Below are 18,070 nucleotides of genomic sequence, written 5' to 3' on the forward strand. Positions count from 1 at the left end.
CAATTTCCTCTCCAATGAAATGGGGTATATGCAGGTGATGAGGTACTTCTGTGCATATCCCAGCCAGCAAAGCCACTTCCGCTCTCATTGCCCTGAGGTAATTTTCCATCAAGCAATAACAATGTTTAGTAAGAAAATATTCAAATTTCAGCTAAATGACAGCACTACCGAACATCGCTTTATGCTTTGTGATCATGCCTCGACTAAGTGCAAAAGTTTACTAAACCTTTTTATATTTGTGAATGTAGCTTGAAACGGATAGCCTGAAGCGCATCTCCTCTTTGTCTGTCAATGTAAGACGTAGTATTTAGATCATTTGACTCTTGAGCGACCGAGTGAAAAACGCCATTGTTTTCTATGGAAGCAATGTGTGCGGATGTAACAGAGCTGGCTGAGATTTTAGCAGACAAACGCAATCACTCCGTGTGCGTATACCCCAGTGGGTTGGGATCATATCCTGCCAATCACAGTGACAGCTTCAGGTCTTTTCACTGTGACCTCAAGCTGAACACATGCAGTAGGTCTATTGCTTATTGCTAATCTGGAAAAATGAATCAAACGCTGAGCGCTGCGGTATCTCTCAAGAAACTAGAATGGTTCATTAGTGAGTTGAATGAGCTAATAATCCATGTGATGCTTCCTAGTTTCTGTTCTCATTTCAGATCTGTGATAAAAAAAGACACATTCTTTGTGAACCAGCGCTCCTTATCTGTGTTCCCCAATGATGAGCTTAATGAGCTGCACTAACAAGACTGTTTCAGAGGGACTCGTGCCTGGTTGGCCCTATTTATGACAATCAAAGTTAATTGACTTCTGATATGCCCATGTTTCAGGGAGCTAATAACTCGCACATACGGATAGAGGAAGATGCCAGATTTTAAAATGCTTTAAGACCTGTGGGCATCACGGTGCCAAATAGATGTAATCTAGGTGATACAAATCTATACAAATCTATATATTATTTTAATTTTAGATTATATATACTAATTCACTTACAAAATAAAGTTTAAAAAAGTAATTCAGCAGCCCCGGGGAGGCGTTGAGCTATAACAGCCGAAAAACCCTGTTCTACAATTATTTTAACAGTCTCACAACGGCACTTCAATTCATTGACAATGTACACAAAAGTTATGCAAGTAGGAATCATCATTCATTTAGTACACAGTTTTAAAAGACGGTCATCATCATGCGTAAACACAAATGTGTACTCATATAAAGTATACTCACGTGTATAGCGATTTAAAGCTTTGATTTATTTTGTTTATACCCGCTTTGCTCCACCATGTGAGCTGCATATCATCAGCATCAAAATATCAATCGATAACCAGCTATACAGTTAGGTAAATATTTGGACAGAAGCACATTTTGTTTTATTTTAGCTGTGTATAAAAATGTATTCAATAGTTTTATAATGGATATCGTGTTAAAGTGCACACTCTCGGGTTTATTTAGAGTGTATTCACATCCAGATTAGCTGAAGGCTTTAATTACAGCTCTTTAATATAAAGCTCCCCCCTTTTTCAAGGGAACAAACGTAATTGGACACTTAAAGCAAAAGCTGTGGGCTTCACAGGTGTGGACTTTTCCTGCAATAATGTCTTCATAAATTAAGCATGTTAAAGGTTTGGAGTTGATTCTACGTGTGGTGTTTGCATTTGGAAGCTGTTGCTGTGAAGAATGTCATCATGCACCACTTTTGTCTTATAGAGATGTTTCTGAGCTCACCAGTGTATTGTTTTTTTTTTCAGAATGTATCAAATTGTTGATTTGTCCGCTCTTATTGTTCCTGGCATTTTCTTGATGGATTTGTTGGGTTTTTGAAACCTAACTATGGTCTGTTTCACTTGTATGTTTCACTCCCTGAACCACATGATATGCTTTGCCTAGTAGCAGTGTTGACCAATAAATTATGTCGAACGTTCTTAGTAAGCTAGTTAGTTACATACATGCTTCTACTACTGTTTCTGTGGAGACATAATTAGCTTGAATTCATGGTTCATGAGCACAGAGAAGTGGTCAGAGGAGAAAATTGTCCCAAGTCGGTGACTTAAATTATTTATCACTTGAAGCAAAACAATTGATTCTATGAGATGCTAAGGGAATGTGCCACATTATTTTTTAAGAACTGTAAAGTGATGTCTGGGGAAGCATATTTGTACAATGTTTGCTTTTATGCTCCATCAGGTTGGATTAAACGATCAAGATATAAGGTGCTTATTGGACTATGCACAGACAAACCAAAAGCTTGTAGGAAAAAAAGCATACATTTGCTACAGTTTTATATTATATTAATATTTGTTGATACTCTTATTTGGTCATTATTTGAAGTCATTCTTCTGGGCCTTGACTTTAATTTGGAGTTGCAGCAGTTTGGCTCATGTGCTATTCTCATTCAATTCTTCTCAAATCTGAGCTTCAGTTGACTTTTAGATAGGGTCAATTGTGGATGGAGGAATTGGTGAGATGGCAATAAGTAGGATTTGCTGGAGTAACAGCATGGTTTTATGAGGGTTTGAAGGTAGAAAGGCAGGCTTTTATCTCCGCCAATGGCAGCTATAGACAGATCAAATAAAGCATGGATTAATTACATGCAAAATGTGAAACTTATATCATATTTGACTGTAAACATCAGTAGGTCGTACCCTTAACTTATAGATAAAAAACGTATTGATATCCTAAACATCCTCAATTATATCTTAATCATAATTCTCTAATCCTACGTTTATTCTATCCATTTATCTGTAAAATCAAGTCAACTTTATCTACAGTATATAGTGCTTTTTACAATTTTACAAAGCAGCTGTACACGAAAACATAAGCAAAACATATAAGGTTATGCAAGTCAAAACACAGGTAAAATATCAGACAGACTATAAATTCCTATATGCGGTGTTAAAACTATAAAATTCTAGAAGCCCCCCCGGCCCGTATGCAAACGGTGGCTAGGAACCCAAAACTACAGTGGAGGAAAAAAACCTAGTGGGAAACCAGGCCTAACCAGGGGATTCCAGTTCCCCCCTGGCAAAAGCTGCAGCCTCTCGACAGTGCTTGCATAACAAGGCAAAATAAAAATAAATTAGATTTAAGATTATCATTAATAATCTTATAGCAGCTGAAATTTTGTAGGGAGGCGTGTTAAGTCACCGCATCATTCTTTATCCAGCTCTACCATCAGGGAATTCTATCATTTTGAAATTATAAGTATTACCAACTGACCGGACGCCTGAGAGCGTAGTTCACGTGAAGGACTGTAATACAAGAGAAGTTCACTCAAGTAGTGAGCAGCTAAACCATGAAGGGCTTTATAGGCAATAAGCAAGATTTTAAAGTGAATGCGATGCATTATAGGTAACCAGTGCAAGTTTGACCGAACCGGGCTAATATGCTCATACTTTTTTGTACGTGAAAAACTTTAGCTCTCGCATTTTAGACCAGTTGGAGTTTTTGTAATAGACCTGCAGGGCAACCACCTAATAGTGCATTACAGTAATCTAGTCTTGATGTTATAAATGCATGAATTAACTTCTCTGCATCTGATGGTGACAGCATATGACGTAATTTATATGTGCCGCGTGTTATAATGTCCTCCACCTTGAAAATTAAAAGGTGCTGGTGATGTGTGGGTTGATGGAGTCTACTATATACAGTAACATATAGAAATCAAAGAACGCAAGGTGCCCACCAGCACATAAATTCTGATTGCAGGTGATTGCTCATTTTTTGTTCTCGACACACATCAGGTATTAAGACAAGGCAGGTGGTCTCAAGACAATTTCAGGTTGTGTATGTCTTTCCTGTGCACTCACTCAAGAAATATTTGCAATATAAATATTGTCTTGTTTACCTATTTGTAATTGGATGTTTATTTAATGGAGGGGTATTGTCTCAGGCTATAAAATCAAAGCACCTTTCTGTCATCCAGTGCTGTGCTGTCTTTGTGAAACCCAATTAAACATGTTTTTAAAAACACAGTGAGCAAAGCTTTGGATCAAAATATATACTGCTGGTTTTATCTTTTAAAACAGTTTTCTGACAGTACTGTATCTCTAGTTTGTGTAATGCAGCACTTTTGAATATTTTAGTCAACATTGTCTGTGTCTCGGATTATGCAGATATAGAATGTTAAATTAAGAATAAGAGCATATAGGCATGAATATATCAATGCTGAACATCATTGCACAATGGTTGGGCAAATCCATAGAAATGTCAATGTTACCATAAAAAAAATTGAGTTTTTCCTAAAGGTTTTTACCATTCTGATAATACAAATTCAACATTTGGTGCCAACCAGCTTTATTTTTAGTGCATGATCAAGTGCCATTTTCCGGATTGTCACACCTATAACAGTCAATAATCCTCATGAATGGACACATGAAAATTAAAAAAGTAACTCTGTTATGTTCTGTAAAGAGCCACCCCTCCTGCATTTGTTGGGTATTGTTGCTCCTGGTTTGTGAATTTTAGTTCACAGAAATTCAACAAAGTTTGTCATCTCTCAGAAACGTGTAGTTTTTTGTCACACCCATAACCCATGTTTATTTGTTTTTCCCTTTTTTAAAGTGCTAAACTAATGCTCAGATTGATATTTTTCTGGTGTTTAGACTCTATTAAGCGTTTATTAAAATATTAACATATGTTTCAGTATTTTGGTAACAAATACATTTCGGAGCTTTTATTTGTTACATCCCTAACACAAAATGTTTTTTGATCCACCAAATGTTGAATCTGTGTTATCAGAATAGTAAAAATATTTTCCCATAATACTGGAATTGCCGGTTTATAACTTACAGTGTAACTATGAACTCTGAAGGCATCTGTAAAAAAGCAATTGAACTAAAACGTGTATTTGGAAAATTAGAGAGCGTTTTTACAACATCGCTCCTAATCTTTCTCGTTGCTTAACCGTTCCACCCCGTACCGATCTATGCCAGCCGGTATGTAAATGGTTTCATTTTCCATGGAGAACAGTTTCTGATCGTGCCGTCTCGAACCAGGCTCATGTGAAAACATAACTGTCACCGTTTCAGACTGTGCTCGGGCGCGATTGTGGAAAAGCGCTCATAGATACATCCCTAAATGAAATTTCACAGATGTTCTTTGAATTGAAAGCTGTTATTCTCTGAATTTTATAGGGTGAAAAACAGGCTTCTTCAACATTCTTTGATGTATTAATATTGCTTTTACTAGTGAAAAACAATGCCATGACAACCTTGTTTAAAAAAATGCTTTTTTATGCCTGTGAGTGTAGAACCTACTGTACTATAGTAATTTCTATGTGCGTGTCATGGAGAAATGATGTTTTCAGTGTTACACCTATAGACTCTGGTCTTTGAGGTGGAACTGTGAATAGCGTACTTGGGAACAAAGTAAATCAAAAACGTCTTTTAAAAATGACATTCCTTTGATGTCTCTCAACCTGGAAATGGACTCTAAGTGAGCCCACCTTTAGGGTTTGTACAAAACATCCTTTCCTCTGGTACAGGGCACGCACATTTTCCTGTTTCTGTAATTTCCAGATGAGTCTTTATAGAACATTACAATTTTTCACTGAAATTCAAACAAATGAATATTTTTCATTTCAGCTTAGATATCTAGGCAGGAAGATCAAAATGATATTGAAAATGAAATGATGATGATCAAAACTACACAAACAATAAAAAAATTTCCTCATGCCTTGATAGCAACAGAAACCAATGCTCTTCAAAGGTTCACTCTTGAGTATACAAAAACATATTGACATAGGATTCAGCGGCAAATGAAGTGTCTATTTATGTCTATGTGTGAACCCTCAAGCTTTTATTTTTTTGGAAACTGAGGAAAGATCTTATAATTTCACTGACAGCAGTAGGCCTACATGTCTAATAAAAGTCTAGTTTAATTTATAAGATCTTTTACAATCTGTGAATATGAAAATAATTTAAACCTGCTACATTTTGCTCTGAGAAGGCTGGAAGTGACTTTTCTATCAAACTGATGGAAATAAGATTTCATTCATCTCTTAGAAATAGATATGTTTTTCAGTCATGCTTTTTGGAACTTCTTGTGAAGATGATCATCTGTAGCCATTTACTTTAATTGATGGAAACGGTACATAGCTTTCATTTAATCAGAAAATAAATGCTTGTTGCTTTTGCAGAAAACAAGAGTGAGAGTTATTTTTTAACACAAATTGGCATATCCGAACAGGGACAGACACAGAGGCTCAAGTGGAAAAAGGGCACTTCTCATATTTGTTACAAATTTTATCAAACAAAATGTTAAATAAAATAAAAAACGATTTTTTAAATCCTTCACACTCGCACAATTGTTTCATATTGTTTCATTTTCCAACAATGTCTACAAAATAACCAGTTCACATAGAGCACATGGTGTACTTTAGAATGCACTCGTTTTTATCACAAGAACAGGCAACAACAAACTAAGCCACAATGTGTATGTTTTATTATACATTTAGAATAAATGACTGCACAAAGGAAAAGGACAGATTTTCACTAATAATTTGTTTATTTTGCACAAGCCAATAAACTCTTTTAATTATTTGGGTGTTATTGGGACACGAACCCCTTCCTTGAACCGCCACCTTAACGTGGTGGAGGGGTTTGAGTACCCGAGTGACCCTAGGAGCTATGTTGTCGGGGGCTATATGCCCCTGGTAGGGTCTCCCAAGGCAAACAGGTCCTAGGCGACGGGTCAGACTAAGAGTGGTTCAAAAACCCCATATGATGTTTACAAAAACAAGGACCGTGACGTCGCCCGGTATGGCGCAACCGGGGCACCACCCTGGAGCCAGGCCCGGGGTCGGTGCTCGTATGCGAGCGCCTGGTGGCCGGGCCTTTCCCCACGGGGTCCGGCCGGGCTAGGCCCGAAGGAGCGACGTGGGGCCGCCTTCCCGTGGGCTCACCACGTGCGGGAGGGACCATAGGGGGTCGGTGCATTGTGGATCGGGCGGCAGTCGGAGGAGAGTGCCTCGACAGCCCGATCCCTGGACACGGAAGCTAGCTCTAGGGACGTGGAATGTCACCTCGCTGGCGGGGAAGGAGCCTGAGATGGTGCGGGAGGTTGAGAGGTTCCGACTAGAGATAGTCGGGATTACCTCTACGCATGGCTTGGGCTCTGGAACCACACTCCTCGAGAGAGGATGGACACTTCATCACTCTGGAGTTGCCCATGGTGAGAGGCGGCGGGCTGGTGTGGGTCTGCTTATAGCGCCCCAGCTCTCCCGCCATGTGTTGGAGTTTACCCCGGTGAACGAGAGGGTCGTTTCCCCTGCGCCTACGGGTCGGGGTTAGGTCTCTCACTGTTGTTTGTGCCTACGGGCCGAACGGCAGTGCAGAGTACCCGACCTTCTTGGAGTCTCTGGGAGGGGTGCTGGAAAGTGCTCCGACTGGGGACTCCGTCGTCCTACTGGGGGACTTCAACGCCCATGTCGGCAACGACAGTGACACCTGGAGGGGCGTGATTGGGAGGAACGGCCCCCCTGATCTGAACCCGAGCGGTGTTCAGTTATTGGACTTCTGTGCTAGTCACAGTTTGTCTATAACGAACACCATGTTCAAGCATAAGGGTGTCCATCAGTGCACGTGGCACCAGGACACCCTAGGCCGCAGGTCGATGATCGACTTTGTGGTCGTTTCATCTGACCTGCGACCATATGTTTTGGACACTCGGGTTAAGAGAGGGGCGGAGCTGTCAACTGATCACCACCTGGTGGTGAGTTGGATCCGATGGCAGGAGAGGAAGCTGGACAGACTCGGCAGACCCAAACGTACTGTAAGGGTCTGCTTGGAACGCCTTGCCGAGTCTCCTGTCAGAGAGATCTTTAACTCCCACCTCCGGCAGAGCTTCAACCAGATCCCGAGGGAGGCTGGAGACATTGAGTCCGAGTGGACCATGTTCTCCGCCTCCATTGTCGAAGCGGCCACTCGGAGCTGTGGCCGTAAGGTATCCGGTGCCTGTCGAGGCGGGATTCCCCGAACCCGGTGGTGGACACCGGAAGTAAGGGAAACCGTCAAGCTGAAGAAGGAGTCTTATCGGGCCTGGTTGGCTTGTGGGACTCCTGAGGCAGCTGACAGGTACCGGCAGGCCAAGCGGACTGCTGCCCGGGTGGTTGTGGAGGCAAAAACTCGGGCCTGGGAGGAGTTTGGTGAGGCCATGGAGAAGGACTATCGACTGGCCTCGAAGAGATTCTGGCAAACCGTCCGGCGCCTCAGGAGAGGGAAACAGTGCCCTACCAACGCTGTTTACAGTGGAGGTGGGAGGCTGTTGACCTCAACTGGGGATGTCGTCGGTCGGTGGAAGGAGTACTTCGAGGATCTCCTCAATCCCACCGTCACGTCCTCCATTGAGGAAGCAGAGGCTGAGGGCTCAGAGGTGGACTCGTCCATCACCCAAGCCGAAGTCACTGAGGTAGTCAAGAAACTCCTCAGTGGCAGGGCACCGGGGGTGGACGAGATTCGCCCTGAGTACCTCAAGTCTCTGGCTGTTGTGGGGCTGTCTTGGCTGACACGCCTCTGCAGCATCGCGTGGCGGTCGGGGACAGTGCCTCTGGGATGGCAGACCGGGGTGGTGGTCCCTCTTTTTAAGAAGGGGGACCGGAGGGTGTGTTCCAACTACAGGGGGATCACACTTCTCAGCCTTCCCGGGAAAGTCTATGCCAGGGTACTGGAGAGGAGAATACGGCCGATAGTAGAACCTCGGATTCAGGAGGAACAGTGTGGTTTTCGTCCAGGCCGTGGAACGCTGGACCAGCTCTACACCCTCTACAGGGTGCTGGAGGGTGCATGGGAGTTTGCTCAACCAATCCACATGTGTTTTGTGGATTTGGAGAAAGCATTCGACTGTGTCCCTCGCGGCATCCTGTGGAGGGTGCTTCGGGAGTATGGGGTCTGTGGTCCTTTGCTAAGGGCTGTCAGGTCCCTGTACGACCGAAGCAGGAGCTTGGTTCGCATTGCCGGCAGTAAGTCGGACCTGTTCCCAGTGCATGTCGGACTCCGGCAGGGCTGCCCTTTGTCACCGGTTCTGTTCGTAATTTTTATGGACAGAATTTCTAGGCGCAGCCAGGGGCCGGAGGGTGTCAGGTTTGGGGACCACACGATCTCGTCTCTGCTATTTGCGGATGATGTCGTCGTGTTGGCCCCTTCAAACCAGGACCTTCAGCATGCACTGGGACGGTTTACAGCAGAGTGTGAAGCGGCTGGAATGAAAATCAGTACCTCCAAATCCGAGGCCATGGTCCTCAGTCGGAAAAGGGTGGCTTGCCCACTTCAGGTTGGTGGAGAGTTCCTTCCTCAAGTGGAGGAGTTTAAGTATCTCGGGGTCTTGTTCACGAGTGAGGGGAGGAGGGAACGGGAGATTGACAGACGGATCGGTGCAGCTTCTGCAGTAATGCGGTCGATGTACCGGTCCGTCGTGGTGAAGAAAGAGCTGAGCCGCAAGGCGAAGCTCTCAATTTACCGGTCAATCTACGTTCCTACTCTCACCTATGGTCATGAGCTTTGGGTCATGACCGAAAGGACAAGATCCCGGATACAGGCGGCTGAAATGAGCTTCCTCCGCAGGGTGGCTGGGCGATCCCTTAGAGATAGGGTGAGAAGCTCGGTCAGCCGCTGCTCCTCCACATCGAGAGGGGTCAGCTGAGGTGGCTTGGGCATCTGTTACGGATGCCTACTGGACGCCTTCCTCGGAAGGTGTTCCGGGCCCGTCCGACCGGGAGGAGACCCCGGGGAAGACCTAGGACACGCTGGTGGGACTATGTCTCCCGGCTGGCCTGGGAACGCCTCGGTGTCCCCCCGGAAGAGCTGGAGGAAGTGTCTAGGGTGAGGGATGTCTGGGCATCTCTGCTTAGACTGCTGCCCCCGCGACCCGGTCCCGGATAAGCGGAAGAAAATGGATGGATGGATGGATGGGACACGAACAATGACCTTCACGCTAAACTGAAAAAGGCATCTGGTACTCATTTGTTATTTAATAGGACAAAAACCTGCAAAAATAATTAAAACACACAGCAAAAAATTATTGATAAAATACACCAGCTTCACTAATTATTATTATTATAATGATTGTTGCTTTAATTACACTTACAGTATGGTGCACGCGCACACACTAATGGTAACAATAACTTTTTTTCACATTTGAGGAAGGGATGTTTAGATCTATCAGCATACACAACATATATAAAATGGATAGTTATTAGATGAGGAATCTGACATCAAACTTATCAAGTTATTGTTTAAGGCAGGACACTTAATGTGCTGTTCAATTTTGAGATGTTGTTCTATTTTGCTTTCATGTCTTCTTTTGGTCTAATGGAAGGGAAATTTCCAAAAAAAACACATTAAGGTATTTGTTTAAAGCCTTCTCCACTTGTTTGTTATATTTCTTCTAAATGAACCTAAACAAGCTGCATATATATCTTCATATTTAAACATAACATATCGAAGGAAAAGGCTCTTGATGTAAGTCATATTAACTAATAACTGGTGATATGCTTTAGTTATTTTGTTTATCATTTTCATATACATTGCCTGACAAATGTATGCAAGTTAGCACATTCTAATTACTTAATGCCTGGTTTACATATCAATGAGGAAATTCTGATGATGTTATTCATTTTTCTGTATTCAGCTGTCGTTTCTCGATTAAGTTAGCATGTATGCCAATGATATACTGCCTTAGCGGAACTTTATCTAACTCATAAGTGATGGATGTTAGCAAAACAATATTTGCGGTTTGTCTTTTGGATATTCAGCTGTGAATTTCGAGGCACAGGAAGCTCGTCTGTTCATCACCGCTCACCTCCACACCAAGACAAACACTACTGGAAAGGAGGGTGGGCTTCACTTCTTCCGCTCTCTGGCTGATGTGTCAAACATGCTACGCACACTGCTGTGCTCAGTGTGCTGCACGGCTGCGTGGAGATGCGGATGGGAGAAAGGCATCGCAACCCTCAACATTTCCCGACCTGATCTGAAATATTCTAATTGTTTGACAGGGAAAGCTGTGTGCAAACAGAATAAACATTTGCGTGCACACACATATATTCATAAAAAAAATACCAGTAAAAAGAGCACTTTTACTCGAGGAAGAAAAAGGGCCTTTGCTCATTCACTTCTACTGTCTATGTTTTAAGATGAAACCGTCTATAGAATGTTTCTGAATGCCTGGCCTGCCTATATGATTCCTATTGTCTGGTTTGAATGGCGGTGCTTTTGTCTAATACAGATCTATTTATCCATAGAATATATCTTATCAGCCACGTGGCAGTGAGTAGGCCTACTATCTAAACACCGAAATTAATGTGAAACATTCAGCCTTGGGTGTCATTTATGTTGTGTTTTATTCAAGCCAGCAGTAAAAAGGTTCACATTCAAATATATTGCTTTGTTCTTTTCTTTTTTTACAAGGTGGCAGGTGGTGGGGACCCTCGCTGTGCCCCTTTTATTTTCACTTGTCCTCTGCATGTGTGCGCATCTTTCATGTTTAGCCGGAAGGAGAGTTGCTACAGTAATGATTGCACATGACTGTTCCATTCAGGTTTCACTGATTCTGAAGATGAATACGGAAAATGAACGGAACAGGGGGTTTTCAGGGATCTGATGTTTTGAAGTAGGGAATTGACAGAAGCTGACAGCTGCATCGGCTTCTCTTTAAGCTCTAGGAAGTAATGACAGTATAACCTTTAACCGTGATGCAGGTTGACCGGAGGAGGTTGTGACAGCAGCGGAAGGCTGTTCGGTCTTGTTAATGGTAGACTTCAGGTGATGAATCGCCATACATGTTGAGGTCAGAGAGAAGGGTTGAGTTATTCTTCAGAGCAGAAAGATGATGTTATAACACGGAGAACCAAAGGATTTGTTTTGTATGGTGTAGTTGCCCAAGTCTAGATTCCCATGATGCAATGGTAGGCGGAGGGCAAATCATTCCAGCTGACTTCATAGGACCGCTTCTCCAGGCACAATATGAACCAAAATGCACTGATCTAGAAATGCCCATCTCTACCTTTACCCTTCTTAGAGAAGATACACTGGTCGGAGGACATTGTGTTAACTGACAGCCAACATAAAACAACATGAAGAGTGATTGAACAGTGTACTGGGAATATTTTTTTCCCTATTGCCGACTCAAACATATAGCATTTTATTTGTGTTATGAATAAACACCAGGAAGAGGTGCAGGCTGTGCAAATTATGCAGAAAATCACCGTTTTGTGTTTTATATTAAAACAAAAGTTTATTTAAACTGTACACGAGAATCACTAAAGTTACGCAATATATTTTGAGATATAGGTCTTGTTAATGATTTATGTTTATTAAAGCAACTATTTTTCAATAACAGAAAAATATCTGAAAGTAAGTGTTGTTGGGGCTAAAGATACACTAAATTAACCTGATAATAAACTGCTGGCGGATGTTTCCATTTGTTGGCATGACATGGTTAGATTCAGAAGGTAAATATCTTATATTAGATTGAATGTCCACCTTAGAGATAATCACCATTTTTATAATGAAACCATTATATTTCAAATATATTAATATATTTATCAGATAATATCATTGTAGAGAGCAGGGCGGGACGTCAGCTGTGCGTGCACCGGTCTCGCATCTCTCACAGAGGAGCTTCGGGAGCATAAAAGGATGAGCGACAGGAGTGTATGACGAGAGAGGACCAGGCCTGGAGTTTATGTTGTGTTTTGTTATGTTTTATGGCCGGTAGTCGACCGTGAGGAAGCTGCCGGCATTTTAATTTTTTTTTATTGTTTGTTTATTTAATTAAAGATGGCTTTACGGGTTCCCGCCTCCTTTTCTGTCATGAGTTTCTGTCTCATGATCGGATATTTTCATTAACAAGCCGGTCTGTAGGTGAACCTGAAAATGTAGCAAGGGATTTTATCTTTTCTATCTTCGCAGCGACCCTGCTGTTTTGCTACAAGGCTCATAATGGCGCAAAATATTTAAAAGGATCAGAATATTAATGAATCTTTTGGTGTGCTTCTCTTCCCCCACACATCCTTCATGGGTCACAGAGACATCTAGAAGTCCTTGTTTTAATTAACTTCATGTGACTGAGGTTTACTCGAGTGAATTCTCCTCATATATGTGGGTTAATTACGTGCCCCAATCTGTAACGTAGCCGGTCTGGTAGTACTGAACCTGCCAAAGCGGTGGACATATAAAGCAAATGCTTTTAATGTGTGTGCGTGTGTGTGGTTGTGTGGTCTGGGCTCTGGTAGATTTTGAGTGCTTTAATTAAAGATGTATTTGAGCGGTTGTCATGGACACACGCTGTGGTCTAATGGCATATAAACTGATCTTGCAGTTATGGCATTGCAGTTATCGCTTAAAAACATTGGTTTGTGGAGCTCTTTTACCTCAATTTACCTCAACCTAACACAGATACAGGCATTCACACATCAACAAAGGCGAAAACACACATCTCCATTCACAGGAAAAACAATGAAAGTCTATTTTTTTGTGGAAAAATACACAGTACATGGCATACGAATTTGCCTGTTGAGTTTTGTAACATTCATTTGCAGTATTATATGAACGCTTATGAATTTAATATGAATTTACACCAATGGACACCAATATCCAAATTGTTTCGTGTCAGTGAACACAACCTTTTTTTAATGTCACTCAGCACGACTTTCAATACACAGACTGTGTATGTATTTACATTTAAATATTTATAACCTGATATCGAAAGAAGTTGTAAGAATTTTGGGATGTGGCTAACTAACACCGTACATCACCTCAAACCCTAAAACCACAGCAGCAAAGGCCAATTTTAATAAAAATGCTAGTTTCACAAAGGCAAAACATGGGTCTCCTCACCCCGCCCCTAAACCCAACTTCACAGGGGAAAAGTCACATCATAAGAAAACATACCAATGAGAACCAATGAGAAATAGGACTTCACATGAATGAGCCAGGTATTTATACATATGAAAGATACAGCGTATTAAAATACCATAGATGGAAAATCTTGCTGAGTGGCACCAAAAAAGTAGTGCTGACTAGTACGATTTATTTATGTTTATTTAAAAAGTTTGGGAGGGCAGACTTTTTCATGCCCTACGCCCCACCAGCCTCTAGCCTTGCGTCTTTATGGTGGCATGCGCTACCCGGTTGCTGTCTGGCTTCTAATGCTAGTTTTGGGATGCACTCTGGGTTCGGGCTGGTTCAGAGCTTGGTGCACTCCCCTCGACAGGGAGAGAGTGTTCCGGGTTCGATAGACCGGCGAGCTCGGAACCCACTCCCAGGACAGCACGCCAAATAAGCATTCCTTTTCCACTCTTGCTACTATTATTATCTGCATAGGTGAACTCGTGAATAGATAACAGTTTGTCACTGTTCGATGTCACAAATTCCTGTGAGACGGTGTTACAATGTGGAGTGTCAGGGTTCCTGTCTAGTCTAGTGTGTCTTTTTTTTCACTTGAGCACATGGTAGGGGTTACAGCCTGCCATGTGCTTTCCTGTAATTGGTTTATTTCCCTCGTTATTGTTTCATTATTTCACCTGCCTCTCATTTGCCTTAAGACTCTTACCTAGTTCTCTGTCTTTCTCTTTCTCTCTCATGGGTTTTGGTTTCCTTCCTTTACTATTCCCTTCTGTTCTACAGTCCTTTGTCAGATCGTTGTACATTACAAGTAGATGTTATTCTGTAGTTTATCTCAGCCCTGACTGCTCTCAAGCTTCTTGTCTAGTTGTATCTTAGTCAAAGTCATATAGTCTTGATTTGGTTTTGTTAGTTTTATATTTTTGCCATTTCCCTTGTTTAGTTACCCGGGTTACCTCTAGTTTATGTTTTGGTTTCTCAATCCCTCGTCTTTCACAGTACCCATCAACATCCTGGACCTCCTCTACTCCATCTACCACCTGGCACTGCCTCTACAGCGGAGAACGATACCTCCGTAGGGTTCACAGTTCTCCCTCTCCTGGTGAGAGTCGTTCGGGTCGAGTGATCTCCCCGCTGCTCTTCCTCCTTCATGGTCTTCTCTCCAGGAAGGTTCCTGCGATTCTCATCTCTGCGCTGATCATTTCTCTGGTGAGTCGAGCTTCTTCTCGCCCGTAGTTGGGCCGCTGGTGGTACCTGGCTGGGGACTTATTATCAACGTATGAACTTATTCTTTGTTCACCAATAAACCGTGTTTACCCCGCAATTGAGTCCTTGAGAATCATGAAAGTGGAGATATGAGGTTTCAGAAGGACAGCAGCGAATGTATGTGAATATTGTCCACACCACAACTAAGCTAAAAGATACAGAGACACAATTTGTGTTTTCCAATTGATGAACTATTAAACGTTGACTACGTTTACATGCTCACCAATAAATGTGATTATTTCCAATAATCAGTAAGGACGTAAAGAGAATTTTGTTATGAAATATCCAAAAATCACTTGATATATTTCATGCAGTGGTGTTCTAACATCATGCCAAATGTTCCCAAGAAAGTGGAATCTGGGACACAACATCTATTGTTCTGTTATTCTGGATCACGATTACTCTTTGGCGAGTAAAGGAAACCTAAACGTAGTTTACTTTTTAAACAACGATTGTATAACTGTTTTAAACATGTAAAACTGTGTAGCATTATTCTACCAAATCAATTGATAAAGTCTAATATCATTTGCAGGCTAACGTAGCATTTCATTCCACGTTTCTTGCAAGCTAATTCATAATGACATTCCACCCATAATCCCACTCTCCTTCATAACTTCATTTAGCTTCGCCTTTTGTTGTTGTTGTTTCGAAAGTGCACCAACTATCGGTCCAAATTGACGTATTGTGGAATTAAATGTAAACAGTAACATGTTTACATGACATGAGAACACCTCTTTGCTCCAGTTTACATTAAAGTTTTATTATTATGATTATTTGCTATAACGTATGTAACCGCCAGATCCCTGCGCTCTGCAAATGAATGACATCATGTACCTTCTCTGGATTGATTCCACTTATATGGAATGATCTGCCCGCTGCTACAAGATCGGCAGATTCTGTAGCCATCGTTAAGAATAGCTGAAAACGCATCTCTTCCTTCAATACCTGACTGATCACTTCAACAAATCTCTTTTCTACTTAAAAAAAACCTTCCAACTTAGCTTGATATACTGTGGTAGGCTATATGAGACCAGTTTTTGATTGCACTTAGTTTATGCTTTTTGTTGTCCTTTTGTTGTTCCAATTCCTTCCAGTGTTTTACCTCATATGTAAGTCGCTTTGGATGAAAACACCTGCTAAATGACTACTAGGGTGAGCAGGGCGGGACAAGACCTGTGAGGAAAAGGTGCGAGGCCGGTCACGTGAGTGATAACGAGCACACAGCACAAATAGTATAAATGGTACTACTCGCCAAGGATCCGGGACGCCAACTGGAGATAGCTTGCCAGGGACCAAGCTAACGGGAACTAAGGCTCTAGGGTAGTAAAACAACAGTCAAAAAGGCAAAACTATAAAGGCAAGGCAGATAAATAAGGCTTTGGTTGCTGTGGCTAAGGCAGACAATACTAGCGAAATAACACATACAAGATAGAACAACGATCTGACAAAGGACAGGAGAGCAGAAGGGAATAAAAAGGGAAAGAAATCCGAACCTAAAAGAGAAACAGGAGGGGAGAGAGATAAGACATTGATGCGAAGAATGAAACCGTAACGAAGAGATTAACAGGGTAACTCGGGGTTGGGGTCAAACCAAAATTACAAGAAAGCACACGGCAGGCTGTCAATCACACCATGTGCTCACAAGAAACAAAACCTCAAGATAAGAGAGTTAACAAAGACACACTAAACAGGAACCCTGACAGTTTCTTTATGAAGGTAAGGAGCAGAGACTGCAAACAGCAAGTTGTGTTGATGGTTAAACTTCAGACTGTCATGTTTACCATGCATTTGTGCTTACGATGCGTGACCGAAGCACATGCGCACCTTGGTCAGAGCAGCATAAATTGGATTAAGGTGTTAAATTGCCTTTTTATTGTGATTAAAATCGGCGTTCTCCACATATGTTACTTTGATTATGAGCTTAATCGCATTATTTAGATAGAATTATTGTGTTTACATGGGGTAAAGTGTAATCGCAATATTGCCAAAATCCTATTGTGATTGCGTTATGAGGGTGCCTGTAAACGCAGTCAATGACAAATTCCATTCAATCTACTCAAATTTAAAGGGGTTGCAAATTTAAAATGTGGGACTGCAGCACGTAAGCTTAGAATAAAAAATCTTTCATCATTTACTCACCATTAATTTGTTTCAAATCTGTATAAATGTATTTGTTCACTTGAACACAAAAGAAGATATTTTTTAAAAATGTGGGAAACTACACAGTTCTGGGGGACCATTAAACTACCATAGATGATTTCCTACTATGGTAGTCAATAGTGCCCCAGAACTGTTTGATTTTTGTGTTCAGCACAGCAAGGAAGTTTTCATTATCTTTTAATCTTTTTGTTTTCATTATCACATTTTGTATTATTAGGGTAACCAATGCCTTTAGTATTTAATAAAAACATAAACTTGACAAGGAGATAGTCTAATTGAAACAGACCCTTTGGTAAATCTTTATCTTGAATGAATGATGAAACATAACAATTACATCTATGGTAACTAAGGAGACCATTTCTCTGGCTAAGCAGTGCAAAGACTTCAGCCCTGAACACATCCCCAGTCTTATGAGTAATTTCTGGTCATTAACTTTTAAAACATATTTACAAAGAATATGTCATTGTGTTAAGACATTTACTAGAATAGTACCTGTATTTGCACAGCACTGATGAAATAACTTTTCGTGAGAAATACACAAGAGTGTAGTTTGTTGCTGTTCTATTCATTGAGATTTTGAAAAGCGTCCTTGTCCACTTTTATATGTTTTCTTCCAACAGAAACTTAAATGTCAAATGTGTCATTATGTTTTTCTGGTCATGAGAGTGAGCTAGAACATTTCGTTCTCTATATTTGTATTTGTGTGACTATGGTTTGATTCTACTTCTATGCTGTGTTCTCTGGTTTTAATTTTAGAAACGTTCATGGTTGTTTTTGTTTGCACGAGGCGCTGATAATGACTCGTA

Source organism: Barbatula barbatula (genome assembly GCF_947034865.1).
Source record: "Barbatula barbatula genome assembly, chromosome: 17".
Taxonomy (NCBI): Eukaryota; Metazoa; Chordata; class Actinopteri; order Cypriniformes; family Nemacheilidae; genus Barbatula; species Barbatula barbatula.